General features: G+C 49.9%; 1 long non-coding RNA gene across 1 annotated transcript; it reads left to right on the plus strand.

Annotated features, from left to right (window-relative positions):
* Nucleotides 1-3,598: 3,598 nt before the first annotated feature.
* LOC139060623 (uncharacterized) lies at nt 3,599-15,862 on the plus strand. The gene is made up of 3 exons (XR_011514978.1): nt 3,599-3,697; nt 13,158-13,271; nt 15,774-15,862. It is a non-coding gene; the product is annotated as an uncharacterized lncRNA (long non-coding RNA).
* The last annotated feature ends 205 nt before the right edge of the window (nt 15,863-16,067 follow it).

The following is a 16,067-nucleotide window of genomic DNA, read 5'->3' on the forward strand; positions in this document are numbered from 1 at the left end:
ATGCACGGATACAACGTCAGCCTCTACAAGCTGAGGTATTTGTAGCTTTTCAGCAACCCCATTGAGAGAAGACATCAAGTTTTCATTCTCCTTAACAGGGTGTCCATGGACTTCTAAGTTCAGTCGCCTACTCCGGAACTCTAGGTCATTCACCTGCTGTTGAAGACTGGATTCTGCGGACGCATGCAACTTTTCTTTTTCTTCCAGTTCTGTCAGTTTTTTTCTTAGATCTTTCATTTCATTGTCCGACTGACTCAGTAGCTTCTTTTTGCTGCCGATCACATAGTGCAAGTTCGGCCCCTGTGGCCCCATTTTCAATTGAGACAGTAATGCGCAAATGCACGAGACTGACGTAGTGGCCGCGTCGCGGTAAAAGCTTGTCCTCCCTGCGTGGAGGGAGCCTAACCGACTCTGCAGGTAATTTTACTAAAGTTGTTCTCTCTCTCTCTCTCAGTAATGCGCAAACACCCATGTAGTATTTAGATTTATAATGTGTTCAAGTGTTTCATGCAGCACTGTGGAAGCTGTACGACTCGTTAGCCAATAGGAAGACCGAATGCCTCTCAATATGTGTTCATCCGTGCCGCGTCTGCTCATCGTGTGCTGACGGTTCTGTCAAAAATGGGTCCGCTTACGGAACAAATGTTTTTTTTTTTGCTGCAACCATAAGCCATATTCTACACTCGGAACACCCTTTCTACAAACCATATGGATATCGTGTGTGTACTGTTACGATCGGCCTGCAGGGATACTGACTTGCTAACCTTTCCCAACCTTCCGGAGGTGTTTCAATCGTTCTGCGGGGGTAGCGACCTTCAAACCCTTGGCCCACTACGACGAGTCGTTTTGGAGAACCAACAATGCGCCTCTTCGGAGAACCGGCGAGGCCAACTAGGTTAAGCGACCATGCAAGAGAACTGTAGACCACCGCAAAGTTAATCAACCATGCGACTCCTTCGGAGATTCGGCAACGCCAGTAAAGCTAGCCAGGCTCGTAGGACGGCGTGTTGTTACTTGATTCGCTGTCGCCTTCATGGTCTACTTGGAGCAAGAGGACTCGCGGAAAAGGGGGTTTTGCGGTGCGTTTTCGCGGCCTCCACAATTCGTCACAGTCTGCTGACAGTCGCGGTGGCTACCTGAGAAGTCAGCTCCGGAAACAAGAGTCTCCCGCTGGGGTCAAGCGTGACAACCAATTTGTACGAGGACCCGCTCACCTCATTCTTCTTCTTCTTCGGGATTTGGGAGAGGGAAAGTACGCTCAATTCTGCAGCCGATATGGGAGCACGGCGCAGCGTATGATGGGAGCGGGGAATGAAAGATGAGAGGATAGAGGGGGAAAGGGAGAGTAAGTTTCAGGCAGCATACGTCAGCATCATCCAGGGGCGATGGCCGGCGTGCGAGGCAGAGGCCATGGGAGGCCGAAGTCTATTGGCAATCTAGGAGCCCGTTTGTGTACACATTTTCAAGCAGGCTTGCCACTGCTGGGAGGTGATAGCGGGGCGGGAAGAGTGTGTTTCTGAGGTAGCCGGGAGTCCATACCGTCGGTAGGTGGCAGTGACTGGAGCGCGCTCCTGGGCTAATGCAGGACAGGTGCAGAGTAGGTACTCGAGGGTCTCGGCGTCACCGCACCTTCTGCAGGCCGGCGAGGCGATGAGTCTCTTGGCATGAAGCCTAGCTGCCGTCCACACGGAGCCCGTGCGCAGACGAAGGAGTGTGGAACGGTCCCGGCGCGAGAGACCGTTCTCAGGGAGGAGTTTTGGGGCGCGGTTGGTAGCAACCCTGCTATCCGGATGGCTGGAAGTGAGCAGCTGTTTGAGTAGCTGCCTGGAGGAGTCCGTTGCTGCGACTGCTCTGGTGAGTGGAACGGTTGGGTGATGGGCGGCCTTAGCAAGGACATCCGCCTCCTCGTTTCCAGTGATCCCTACGTGGGAAGGCAGCCAGTGGAAGGAGATGGCTAACCCCACTGCAGAGAGGGCTGAAATTTTTGCTCTCAGTAGGGTCGCAGTGACTCCGTGTCGATGGTGATCGGAGACTGCATGGAGAGCCGGTCGCGAGTCACTTAGCACAGCCACTGGTTTTGTCGGGGGGTCCTCAGCCAGGAGGTCTGCAACCAGGTGGAGTCCCGCCAGCTCAGCTGCTGTGGAGCTCGCGCGAAAAGGAAGTCGGGACTGCCTGCTCCTGCCCTCAGATGGGATGGTACATGCCGCCGCTGCGGAGCCATTTAGAGCACGGAGCCATCCGTGTACACGAGTAGCCTCCCGTCCAGCTCTTCCAGGACTTGGTCAGTAGCAGCCTGTTGTAGTGCTGCTGCAGGCGTCCGGTGCTTTGATGCTCCATTCAGGGATAGGTGCACTTCTGGAGGTTGCTCTTGTGGCGGAGATGTGACCATGGGCACTGGTCGCTGCACAATCAGCTCCTCGTAGAGCTGACAGAGGCCCCCCATGCGAGATAGCGGCTGGCTCCGCAGTCGGCAGGCAGAGCCCCACCATATGGGGCACGGTGCAGACGGTCAATGTGCCCAAGGGCACGCTGGAGCATGTGCAGCGACAATGGCCATCCGCCAGCCTCAGCCAGTGTGGCAGCAGTTCGGGAGTGCTTGGGGAGACCCAGGATGCTCCTTACTGCACTCCTGTGCAGCCTCTCGAGCTGTTGTTTCCTGGCTGGAGATAGTAGAACCAGCGGCAGAGCGAATAGCAGGATGGATATGGCCGCAGCTTGGTTCATCCACAGCGCCCACTTGACGGTGCAGCCCCGACCACGCTGCTGCATCTTGCTCACTGCCCCCTGGACTCTTCGGACTTTGGAGGTGACAACCTTGGCTGCAGGAATCCAGGAGAGCCGATGATCAATGGTTAGGCCCAAATATTTGACCTCCCGCTTCCATGGAACGGTGGTGTTTGCAATGCGCAGCTGTTTCACGTAGTGGCGTGCGGAGGCCAGCGGGTGTACAAGTAGTGCCTCTGTCTCTGCCGGGGACATGGAGAGGCCGATGCCACCGAGGAAGGAGACGACCGCTTCTAATGCCCGCCTGTAGAGCACCTCACTGTGTTCAGTGAGACCAAAGTGGGGAAGAGAGCGTGTGAACCCTCCCCCTCAAAGGCGGGTCGACTACGCCTTCAACGACGACTGTGGACGGTCCGATCGGACGAAGGTTGGATGACAGTTTTCCCTCACCTAGGGATCTAGGGAGAAAAGTGTGTTTTTAAGCAGCAGCTTTCGGAGTGCTCGTTTTGCTGTGTGCTTTGGGCTTGGTGCTTCGTGCCTAACTTTTCAGTCTTACTAGACTGATGAAATGTATCTCCTGTCTTCATATAAATATTGTACATAAAACCCGTATTCCTAGTTCTCGACGAGAGCAAGTCCCTCCCTTTAACAACGTCTAACTCTTAAAGTACACCTCGTACCTTTGACTGTGCTGCATACTGGCAGCATGAAAGCAACAATCTACAAGATTACAGTACATGAACAAGAATATATACACACGAAGATACACTAGCAAATGCACAACATTGTGACATTGCTATCACTTCATCATCTAACAGTGGTTGGGGAGAAGGAAGAAGAAGTGTATCTGTTCGGTCGCTGTTTTTATGTGGTGCTCTGAGTTTTCTGGTGTTTTGGATAGTTACGGTTACCTTTGACAGCGATTGATTAACAAGACATCGGGTGAAGATTCAACGAGCCAGGCGCCTTAAAGGTACGACATTTCTTTTTTGAAGACCTATTACCCTGCCGCTACGGTGGTCAGAAGCCGAGAACATCGTCACGAGCCTTATGCTCGTCCAAACGTAACAAACCATATGAATGACGCTACGGGCCGTAATGAAAAGCCTGGAGCCTTGCAAGCGTCACAAAGCTTCATAAAGCCGGCACGTTTGGTTCTCCCCAACTCAGTATCAACTTCAGCGAATTCAGGAATGATGGCTGATGGTGAAGCCGAGACCAAGAAACCTCGCCTAGAAGACGGCAAGTACGATGATAGAACATCGACTTATGAGCTAAGTGGTGAAGAAGAGATGGGTGAAGCTGCACCATTTACTGTGGTCACGTATAAGAAAAAGCGAGCCGAAGGCATTCCGGTTGTCTTTCGCCCAACAAGTGAAGGTACTACTTTTTGGCAAGTAAATCCAAACCGAGTGTCTGCCGAAATAGTTTCCGCTGCCAAAGAAAAAGCACAGTCTTTCAGGACGACCAGAGATGGAAGTTTCAGTGTCAGCGTTGCTTCCTTAGCATCGGCGAAACGCCTTTTGATGATCTCAAGTGTAGGCGGCCTGGAAGTCAAGCCATTCATCCCAGAGTCGTACACGCGAAACGTTGGGAAAGTAAAACATGTGCCTCTGTAGTACACAGACGAACAACTCCTAGACTTCTTGAAAGACTTGAAACAGTTATATCGCCACGCAGACAGATAAGGTATTCCCGCCAAGAAGATGGAGCAGTGAAGTCATTTCCACTTCACACGGTAATCCTGACTTTCAGAGACGACCGCCCCATTCCTGGAAGAATTTACTTTGGTTTCACCAGTCACCCTGTCGAGGAATACCTAGGACCCGCACTTCGCTGCTACAATTGCCAGAGATTTGGGCACATGGCGAAAACCTGCCGTAGCACGCGTCGATGCAAAATCTGCTCAGAAGACCATGACCACAAGGAGTGCAAGTCACTTCTTCAACCTAAATGTGCAAACTGTGCGGGGAACCATGCCGCCTCCTTCTCAGGCTGCCCACAGAAAAAAAGCAGCGGCACAAATGCGTCGACATGAACTAATTCATGGAAGACAACCGCGGCGCAATGAACCCGCACCAAACCTCGAGATTGTTCATCCAGTGCCAGATCACCCACCTCAGCGGGCACCGGAACCACCACAGCCAAGAGCACCAACAAGATATCCCTCCTCTAGAGAACAACAAACAGTGCAATCAAGAGACCAATCAAGAGGATCACAGTCAAGCGCCCAGTCTTATGCATCAGTGCTACGGAAACCCAGAGGACAACAGGCAGAAAGTAATACACAAGAAAGCTCCTGTTCTCGCACACATTTCTCTCAGCGACTTTACGCATCTACTGCAGAAGTAGCACCAGCTAATAGCGAACATACCATAGCATCGGTGACACAACTGATTTTGCTAATGCTTTTCGCAGATCATAAGGCAATCCTGTCTGCTTTGCCGGAAGCAAACAACCTACCACAAGTAAAAGCCTTGTTGCCTCTAGAAGCACTGTCAACAATCCGGGCCGAAACTGCGGCAGGCACTACATGAATAACCGCTACAAAAATGTCTCCATATTTCAGTGGAATGCCAACAGTCTTCGAAGAAAGTGCGCTGACTTTCGTAAACTGCTTGTGCAATGCAACTTCCCAATACTTTGCATTCAAGAGGCGGGAATCACTGACGACTTTCGCATCTCGAATTATGTGATTATAAGACTTCTCGTCAAGGTGCTGTTAGCAGAGTGCTCCTGTGTGTCAGAAGGGACCTACCATCTTATCAAATTCAGTCCAGTGATTCAGACTTCCCGGAATTCATCGCATGTAAAGTATCCTTTTGCAAGCTCTGTATAACAGTGATTAATCTATATCTACAACCTTCAAACCGGATTTCAGTAGAAGCGCTAGTGGATATCTTCAAAATAGCTCATTCTAATGTATTTATATGTGGCGACTTCAACGCACACAACATCATCTGGGGCAGTGATCATTGTGATGCACGGGGTAATGTTATTGAGTGCGCCATAGATAAATGCATCTTGACTGTTTTAAACCATGGGGCGCCAACATTCCTTCGTGGATATAATTACTCAAGCTGCATAGATGTTACCCTGTGTTCACATGATCTAGTGAATGGTGTGCGATGGACAACAGATGTGGAAACACGCGGAAGTGATCATTTTCCCATCCTTGTTAACCACCCTAGCATGCACTATGATATCAGGCATTACAGCAGACTAACCAACTGGCAAGCTTTTCGGTACCGCCTAACGCATCAAATTAACCAACATAGCAACAGTGGAAAAATTTACAGAATTTTTGCAGGATAATATTGCTACGGGGTATATTCCCACTAACGAAGAGCCGAGCAGGAAGAAGACGAAGACGACGATTGGAAGCTAGCGCGGGCTGTTGCCTCTTGGTCAACTGCGGCGTATTGCCTTGTAAATATACTTGTAAATAGCTTTTCGTCGGTGTCTTCCTACGTAACATATTTGGTGGAGGTGGACGTTCCCTGTACCTCGTCACGGAGCTTCGCAGTGGACGGTACGTCGAGCCTACCTTCATGGCTCCCGGCGACGCCAACCCGACTCCACCGGCTCCGACACCTGCTGCCACTTCGACGACCTACATCACCCTCTCCGCCCCCCGTGATCCTGGCGTATTCTCGGCACAGGATGGGGAAGACGTCGAGGACTGGATCAGCCTTTACGAACACGTCAGCCGCAATAACCGGTGGGACCCAACTATCATGCTCGCCAACGTCTTGTTTTACCTCGGTGGCACACCTCGAGTTTGGTATCGGACGCACGAAGATGAGCTGACCAGTTGGGATTCGCTTAAGCAAAAGCTTCGAGACTTGTTCGGCAACCCCTACGGTCACCAACTTGCCGCGCAGAAGGCGCTTTCCGGTCGTGTGCAGACGTCAACGTAGCCCTACGTCACGTACATCCAGGACGTCTTGGCTCTATGCCGCAAAGTTGACGCACACATGACTGAGTCCGACAAGGTCTCCCACATCCTCAAAGGCATTGCCGATGACGCCTTCAACTTGCTCGTATTTAACAACGTCGCGACGGTGGATGCAGTTATAAAAGAGTGCCGCCGCCTGGAATTCGCTAAAAGCCGACGTATCGACCAACAGTTTGCCCGTCTGCCCAACACCCCAGCGACATCTTCCTGTGCCGACACTCCTCGTCCCAACAACACTGGCGATGTTACCAGGATTGTCCGGCGTGAGATCGAGGCCGCCTATCCGGCTGCGTTCGACTCCAGGCCCTTCAATGCACCTGCAGTCACTGTTTCCCTGATCCAGGCAGTTGTCCGCCAGGAGTTCGCCAACATGGGTATTCACACCATCTGCTCGGCCCATCGCCCTGATCCCCACCCGGCATCTTCGATTCCACCCCGTCCCGCACCTTCTTACCCACCACGTTTCCGCAACCCCTCTGAATGGCGCACTGCAGACGACAAGCCAATTTGTTTTCACTGCCATCGAATTGGGCACATTTCTCGCCACTGCCGCAGTCGCTGGAGTTCCCTGAACCAGTCTACATATACTGCCTACTCTCGCCCCCCGGGTGGCCTTTCTCGTCCCTATGCTGCCTGCTCAGATAATGCCGCCACCGATTCTCCTGCGCCGAACCGCCCCTATTCTCGTTCGCCTTCGCCCCAACGACGACAATCTCGCTCTCCCCAGCCCCGTCGTTCCTATTCGCCGACTCCCTTCGGACGCCGCTCCCAGCCGGAAAACTAGACGATGCAGCGCCTCGAGGTGACGCTGCATTGCTCCCTACGCCGCCAAATCCTCTCCTGACGTTGCCCACTCATCTGAACCTTCTTGACGTGCAAGTCGACGGTGTTCCTGTATCAGCTCTCATAGACACTGGGGCGCATTTGTCGGTAATGAGCGCGGATCTTCGTACCCGGCTGAGGAAAATAATCACGCCCGCCACGACGCCTGTTGTCCGTGTCGCCGATGGCGGAACAGCCCCCGTAATTGGTATTTGTGCCGCCCGCGTCTCCTTCGCCGATCGCTCCACTACTGTGCTATTCACAGTCATCGCTCACTGTCCCCACGACATCATCCTCGGCCTCGACTTCCTCTCCGCACATTCTGCTCTCATCGATTGCTCCGCCAGTACTCTCCGCCTCGACCTGCCTGTTCTGGATCCCGCTGAACAACCCCTTCCTCGGCTCAGTTCCGTCGACTTCGTTCGCTTGCCACCTTCGGCACTGACTTACGTTGACTTCGTGTCATCCCCACCAGTGCCCGACGGTCACTACATCGCGGCTCCCATGCAAGACGTCCTCCTTACACACGGGATCACACTACCTCATACTGTTTTCTCTATTACGGCGAATTGCGTCTGCCTGCCAGTGGTCAATTTTGCCTTGACGACACAAGTGCTGCCACGCGGGATGTCTCTGGCCCAACTTTGCTCATTCGAGGATCACTCTGTAGCATCGATTTCAGTAGACGACAATTCAACCGATCCTCCTCTACCATCGCAGTCGGCAGCTTGTACCATCGCCAACTTCCAGAAAATGATTGCACCCGACTTGCCGTCCGAGCACGCTCGTGCGCTCTACCGCGTTCTGACTTCCTACCAAGATATTTTTGACTTTAACGATCGTCCTTTGGCCCAAACAACAGCTGTTAAACATCGCATTAATACCGGAGATGCCCCTCCTATTCATCGCCGCCCGTATCGAGTGTCACCGGCTGAGCGTCAAGTTATTCACACCGAAGTTCGCAAAATGCTTGCCAAGAACATTATTGAACCGTCCTGTAGTCCATGGGCGTCACCGGTTGTGCTGGTAAAAAAGAAGGATGGCTCATGGCGCTTTTGCGTGGATTATCGGCACCTTAACAGGGTTACCAAAAAGGACGTGTATCCCCTACCTCGGATTGATGATGCCCTTGACTGCCTCCACGGTGCTCGCTATTTCTCCTCTATTGACCTTCGCTCCGGCTATTGGCAGATTGCCGTGGACGATCTCGACCGGGAGAAGACTGCCTTTGTAACACCCGACGGTCTTTATCAATTCAAGGTGATGCCGTTCGGCCTATGTAACGCTCCTGCCACTTTTGAACGCATGATGGACTCCCTTCTTCACGGTTTCAAATGGTCCACGTGCCTGTGCTACTTGGACGACGTTATAGTTTTCTCCCCAACATTCGCTACGCACCTCGAGCGCCTCTCAGCAGTCCTGGATGTTTTTCGGCGAGCCGGTCTGCAACTCAACGCATCGAAGTGCCAATTCGGCCGTCGCCAGATTACCGTCCTCTGTCATCTCGTTGACGCGAACGGAGTGCAACCGGACCCAGGCAAGATCCATGCTGTTACGCACTTCCCTGTTCCGAAGTGTGTCAAGGATGTGCGCAGCTTCATCGGCCTTTGCTCGTACTTCCGCCGTTTCGTCAAAAATTTTGCGGCCATAGCACGACCACTAACCGAGCTTTTGAAAAAAGACGCCCCTTTCCAGTGGGGCGATAACGAGGCCTCGGCATTCTCGCTTCTCATCGATCTTCTCACCACGCCTCCCGTTCTGGCCCATTTCGATCCTTCTGCGCCTACCGAAGTCCGTACTGATGCCAGCGGTCACGGAATTGGCGCAGTACTGGCACAACGCCAGCGTGGCCACGACCGTGTTATCGCTTACGCCAGCAGGCTCCTCTCGCCCGCGGAGCGCAACTATTCCATCACTGAGCGTGAGTGTCTGGCCCTAGTTTGGGCGGTTGCGAAGTTCCGCCCATACTTATATGGCCGACCCTTTTCCGTTATCACAGACCATCACGCGCTTTGTTGGTTATGCTCATTGAAAGACTCTTCAGGAAGACTTGGTCGCTGGGCCTTACGCCTCCAAGAATATTCGTTCTCTGTCATCTCCAAATCTGGCCGACTACACAAGGACGCTGACTGCCTGTCTCGCTACCCGGTAGACGAACCTGACGACGCCGACAGTTGTACCGCCGACGGCATTTTCTCTGTGTCTGCCTTCGATAACATCGCCGATGAGCAGTACCGGGACCTATCGCTGCGAGTACTCATCGAGCGTCTGCGCTCTACACCTACCGACGCATCCGTTCGCCGATATGTCCTCCAGGGCGGCATTCTGTACCGAAGGAGCTTCCTCCCTGATGGCCCTGATCTTCTTCTTGTCGTGCCAAAACATCTACGACAGACTGTGCTCTTTCAGATGCATGACGCACCCACTGCAGGACATCTTGGCGTAACCCGCACGTACGACCGCGTCCGCCGCCGCTTTTATTGGCCTGGTCTTGCTCGCTCTGTCCGACGCTATGTTGCTGCCTGTGATCCCTGCCAGCGTCGGAAAACGCCTCAGGTGCTACCTTCCGGTCATCTCCAGCCGATCACCGTCCCTGTGGAACCGTTTTTTCGTGTTGGATTAGACCTCCTCGGTCCCTTTCCCACGTCATCCTCTGAGAACAAATGGGTCGCCGTCGCAACTGATTACGCCACCCGATACGCTATCACGCGGGCTCTACCTACCAGTTGCGCCACTGACGTCGCGGACTTTCTCTTGCGTGACATTATCTTAGTGCATGGCGCCCCGCGACAGCTGCTTACTGACCGTGGTCGTAACTTCCTCTCGAAAGTTATCGCCGACATTGTGCGTTCCTGCTCTATTCAACACAAGCTGACTACCTCATACCATCCTCAAACCAATGGCCTGACCGAGCGCTTAAACCGTACTCTTACCGACATGCTGTCCAAGTACGTTTCGAAGGACCACCACGACTGGGACGTTGCCCTTCCTTACGTCACCTTTGCTTACAATTCTTCCCGGCACGACACCGCCGGATTTTCTCCATTTTATCTACTCTACGGTCGCGAACCGACCTTGCCCCTTGACACGGTACTTCCTCCTGCTGCGACCTCAACAACCGAGTATGCGCGCGACGCCATCGCCCTCGCCGATCATGCACGCCAGCTTGCCCGTGCTCGACTGACGGACTCGCAAACCACGCAGCAGCGTCAGTACAACGCCCGCCACCGTGACGTACAGTTTTCGCCTGGTGCACTCGTGCTCCTGTGGTCGCCCTGTCGTCGCGTTGGACTTTCCGAAAAGCTCCTTTCGCGATACACAGGACCCTACCGCGTGCTGCGCCAGGTGACGCCTGTGACTTATGAAATTGCTCCTGTGAGGTCAACCTCGTCATCTACTCTGGCGTCTAGTGATGTCGTGCACGTCAGTAGGCTCAAGAGCTACTACACTGCTTCAGAGTCCAGCCTTTAGTCGCTCCGGGACGGCGCTTTTGCCGCCGGGGGTAGTGCTACGGGGTATATTCCCACTAACGAAGAGCCGAGCAGGAAGAAGACGAAGACGACGATTGGAAGCTAGCGCGGGCTGTTGCCTCTTGGTCAACTGCGGCGTATTGCCTTGTAAATATACTTGTAAATAGCTTTTCGTCGGTGTCTTCCTACGTAACAATATGAACATATGCACAAAGAAGGTCCCAATACCAAACGATTATGCTGCAGTTGACGGAAAATATGAACACCTAAGAGCCATCCGACGCCGATCCGAAAGAGCTTACCGACGGAACGGAAGTTCAGAAGCATACAGAAACGCTCAGAAAATACACAATGTAATGCGCAGACGAATGGAAAGCTTAGGCAAACGGCGCTGGCGCGATTTCTGCGGCACGCTGTCTCCTCACACGGCTGTCCCACGAATTTTTCTAGTAATTCGTGCTTTAAGCGGACCTGTAACACAAAGCTTCCCATTTCGTGCTCTCGCTGTAGCCCGGGACACGTGTGAAATAATAGTTGCAGATGAATTTTGTGAGCTTATTTCCAGATCTGCTTTTTCATCACAATGTGCAGAATTTGATATTTCAGTAGAGTTGGCTAAGCGAAAAATTACTGCTTGCTACTGGGCCAAACATCAGATCACACTTTCACATTAAACGAGCTCCAATGTGCAATTGCATCATGTCGCCAAAAGTCCGCTGCTGGGCCGGACGGCATTACGTACATTATGCTAAGAAACTTCCGACCGACAGGTACAAATGCGCTCTTAGACATCTGTAATAACTTATGGATAGAGGAAACTGTACCTGACTCTTGGAAAGTCGCTCGAATCATACCAATTTTAAAACCTGGTAAGACGCCCTTGTGCCTTGAATTCTTCCGCGCCGTTAGTTTGACAAGTTGTTTATGCAAGTAATGGAGAAAATGATTGACGCGCGACTTCAATGGTGGTGTAATGAAACGAAGGTGTTGTCCAACTACTTAGTAGGTTTTAGATAACATAGATGCACAATGGATGCAATATTAGATATAGTAACCTGCGTGGAGCACGAGCGTGCATGTGGAAACATGACTATAGCAGTATTCCTAGACATCAAGAGGGCATTTGACACCGTTAGTCACGTTCATGTTCTGCTAAGCATGCGGAACTTCAACTGAGATTTACTCCGGGAAATCCCACATTTATACATGTATCATAATCACACTCGCTAATCATCAGCTGGAATCACAAACTGGAACCTGGGTTGCAGTGCATTTTTTTGCTGTAGTAAATGCATGATCCTTACTTGAAACCCTTTAGCCCACTGCTTGAAGTGTTGGAGCAGTGTTGACAAGCAGGTACAACAGCAGCAGCGAACTGCGAAGCTTGCTGCATGCTGTATTTGCTGACCATTACCACAGATACTATTTATGAGATGTCTAAGGCACTTGTCCTAACAAACAATACTCGGACGGAACGCTACATAACACCACAGAAAAATTGAAGCCTGATAGTAAAAACAGTCGCAAGCTAGTTCTACTGTTCTAAGTAGTGACACCATCTCATCAGCTTTGTTTAACTGTTTCAAGTAATATTTACCTTGATTTCTGTTATGTTCTTTTTCTATCATTTCTAAACTTAGTGTAAGTACTTTAGGCCTTTTTGTTACCTTCTGAAATCTCTCCATGAGGGGGCGCCGGTCATCTTTTGGTATCTTGTTGTGCGCAGCCAAAAGCGAGCGCCACTCAGCTTGGAGAACATGAAAGATCCACAGCAATTGTGTTGCTGAGGGCCAGACGTCACAAAGGGCATCCTTCTCCGACTTGGAGTTGTCGGTCATGAATGCTCTCGGAGCCGAGAGGTAAAACAGAACTTAATGAGCCAGCGCTTTAATGGATGAACCCTGCATTTCCTTAATATATTAGCATGCCATATAAAATCATGCAAGGGCATGGTCTCATAAGCAAGATACGAATGCATTACTTCATGCTGTCTTTCGAAAGGAAATATGTAATCTTACTGACATAAAAGGCCTGTTCCGAATGTTTACATATATTTATCGTATCATCTCGCATAATGATCGCACTTTTTTGACAAAAAATTTTTCGCAAATTCAGGGGTGCGATCATTACACGAGTTAAATTTCCTGCAAAAAGATTTTTTTTTCATCCCGCATTTGCTGCAGGATGACAGCAGGTCAACAAACAGGCGGCTGCCGATGTAGCAGCGCGGGATCCCAAAACAAAAATGGTGGCCGGTGGAGCAAGCCGAACACGCCGAACGCAATTTCTTTCTTTTCGTGAGTACATTACGTGCATTGAAACAGTTTCTTCCGTATCAGTAATGAGTAATATAGTTAATATCGGCAAGTCTGTGGCAATAACGTAGCCATGTCCACTCTGAGGGGACAGAAACAGAGATGGGCGTGCTTAGCTGCCAGTGACATAGAAACACATGGTGGGTAAATGCGGAAACTGCGGCATTTGTGTTCACTACTATCCTAATACGGCAGTTTCCACTAAGGGTGGGCGAATATCTTAGCTGTGTTACAAGCGTCGGCGTATGAATAGGCTACACTTCTAACCTCTCAGTGTAAACGTGGCCACAATCGTTGCCGCTCGCGATTTGTTGCGTGCCCACGAGTGCAGATGAGAACCGAAAGGCGCCTTTTATGTTGTTGTCGACCAAAACATTGATGAAGCCTACAAATAATAAAGCCGAGGCGAGCTTGGTTGCAGCTTTTTTTTTTTCATGGAAGTGCAGAAAGTGATGAAAACAATGAACTGGGGCATCTGCTTAAGAATGTTTGGTGCGTGCAGACCGCTTGGTATGTCTTGAACAGTCGTTCGCGTAGCATTCGACAGCATTCGACAGATGGTAAGCGCGATCATCATCGTTTTTATAGTTCAAGCTTTATATAAGTTTCTTAGTAAAGTATCCTAGCTTCTTTTTTCTTTAGTTTTTGTTTTCTTTAATGTCTTCCTTACAGATCTTGCTTACGAGCGAAGCATTTGCTTTTCAGTTTTGTTCTTCTCGGTTTTTATTAGTTGGTGGGTCAAAGCATGTGCTTCATCCTCCCTTCACATATTTCTTTAGTCTAGTGTCATATTGTGCAAAAATCTCTACTGTCTGTTATCCCTTCTGGTACATTGGGCCCCACGGTTCTGCCATGATGCATGGCTACGATGTGGTTGTTTTGGGGGCAAGAGTGACTCTTTGATATGTGGCTCTTTTATCATGTGATACCCCGTGGGTCTCGTGCTGTACTTACAATTATCATATTTTTTCAGTGAACCTTAGTTGGAATTAAGTGCCGCTCCTGTGTACTCGTCTCATCCTTGTTTCTTTCGTGCTATTGTTTTTCCTTCTCAATTATGAAAGAATTCACCCAAGAAAATGTTTTACCTCCCCTTATGCACTCCTTGTTTATATGATTGTTACCAGTGACGATTTTGCTAACAGCCCCAGTTCTAGCTACTAGCTATGGAGCTGTTGATGGTGGGTATATTTCCATATTGTGCAGTAGTCAGTAAATGTAACTGAAAATCAGTGTTTTTGGCTGTTTTGGGAAAAGCATGGATATGTGTTTCCTGGCAACCGTAATATGCAAGTAACTTACTGTTTTATAAAACTGGCAAGTCATAATAATATTGGTATTATAAAATTATTGTTATTAAATTCTAGTATTATAAAAATGCCATTTGTTCCTTCAGCAGCACTAATGCAGATTCTTTAACAAAATGTTTTTATTGCAATATACAATTTGTACCTCTTTGTTGCCGAAGCATGATGGGTCCCTGTCCTTCAGCAGCTGAGAAGCAGCACGGTACCCCTCCCTTGTTTGGAAACTGTGCACAAGCACAGCTACAAGCACTGCTCCTTTCGTGGCCGTGAGCAGCACAGTAGCCGGGCTACCGTCCGCATCACATGATGATGTTGAGTCCACGAACACAATGTTTTGTGATGACTATAGGCTCTGGGCGCGCTGCATAATTGGCGTCACAACGAGCACTGCCCAACAGTGATTGGACGTGCTCGCTGAGCATACATCAGTGCCTGCATATCCAATGTGAAAAGTGTCAGCTTTTCTACATGAATTGTTGTGTTGCTATTACTAAAAATGTCAACATGTGTGGTATATGTGAAACAACTCTTGCCATCAAGCTATACGGTATGTGTCGTTATTCTAATGATGAGTACGACCTTATTCTGGCTCAAGGAACAAAGTTTTCTTTTTATATGAAACTACCGAAGTGTACATGGAGCCTTACTTAACAGTAACAGCCGCGTCCTCTACTCCTTTTCCATTAATGATAATACATGGGTCATGCCAGTCACTACAGAAGCGGACAATTTTACCTGGATTCGTTTACCTGGATAGACACCTTGGAAGGATGCACGCATGCTCGCCCAAGGAGTCAGTTAAACATCACCAGAGCCGGGATAATGTAAAACTATTCCAATCTGTTTTAATTTTAACTCCACCATTAGCCCTCCATAATAGGTGAAATCGGCTCAAGCCCCGTCTATGTGTGCGCGGCGGCTGCCCATATAGGCAGTGGCCGAGCCATTTTAACCTATCAAGGGGGGCTAATGATGCATTTGGAATAAAAACAGAATGAAACAGTTTTCTATTGTCCTTGCCTTGGTTTGCCCTATGTAAAAGTATTAGTAATAATGTTATACACAGTGCTTCCTGACTTTGGACTTTTGGTGCCATTCTGCATTTGTTTTCAAAACTATTTTGTTCGAGCATTGCTTCTGATGTTTAACCCGTTCTAAAATGCTTTGGTCATTTCAGAGCAAGTACGACCTGCATGCCTGCCCCATCTTCCACCGTCTTGCGATGTCAAGGGAATGCTATAATACAACTTCCTTGTTAACAAGTTAGCAAGTATTGTCAGAACTTTCACCACATAGTTTTTTGCCAAGTTATGTATACAGAAACCACAAGTGTGTCTCACCAAACTTTTGTCTTTTTGAAGAAAACTGCTTTGTATTCGACGCTAGTAGACTCTGGAAAGATTATCGTTTACACTAGTCCCTGCTGGAATCAAACTCCATCTTTTTTTCTCACAAATGACCTCGTTCCTCT

This window comes from Dermacentor albipictus, chromosome 5 (assembly GCF_038994185.2).
Source record: "Dermacentor albipictus isolate Rhodes 1998 colony chromosome 5, USDA_Dalb.pri_finalv2, whole genome shotgun sequence".
NCBI classification, from domain to species: Eukaryota; Metazoa; Arthropoda; class Arachnida; order Ixodida; family Ixodidae; genus Dermacentor; species Dermacentor albipictus.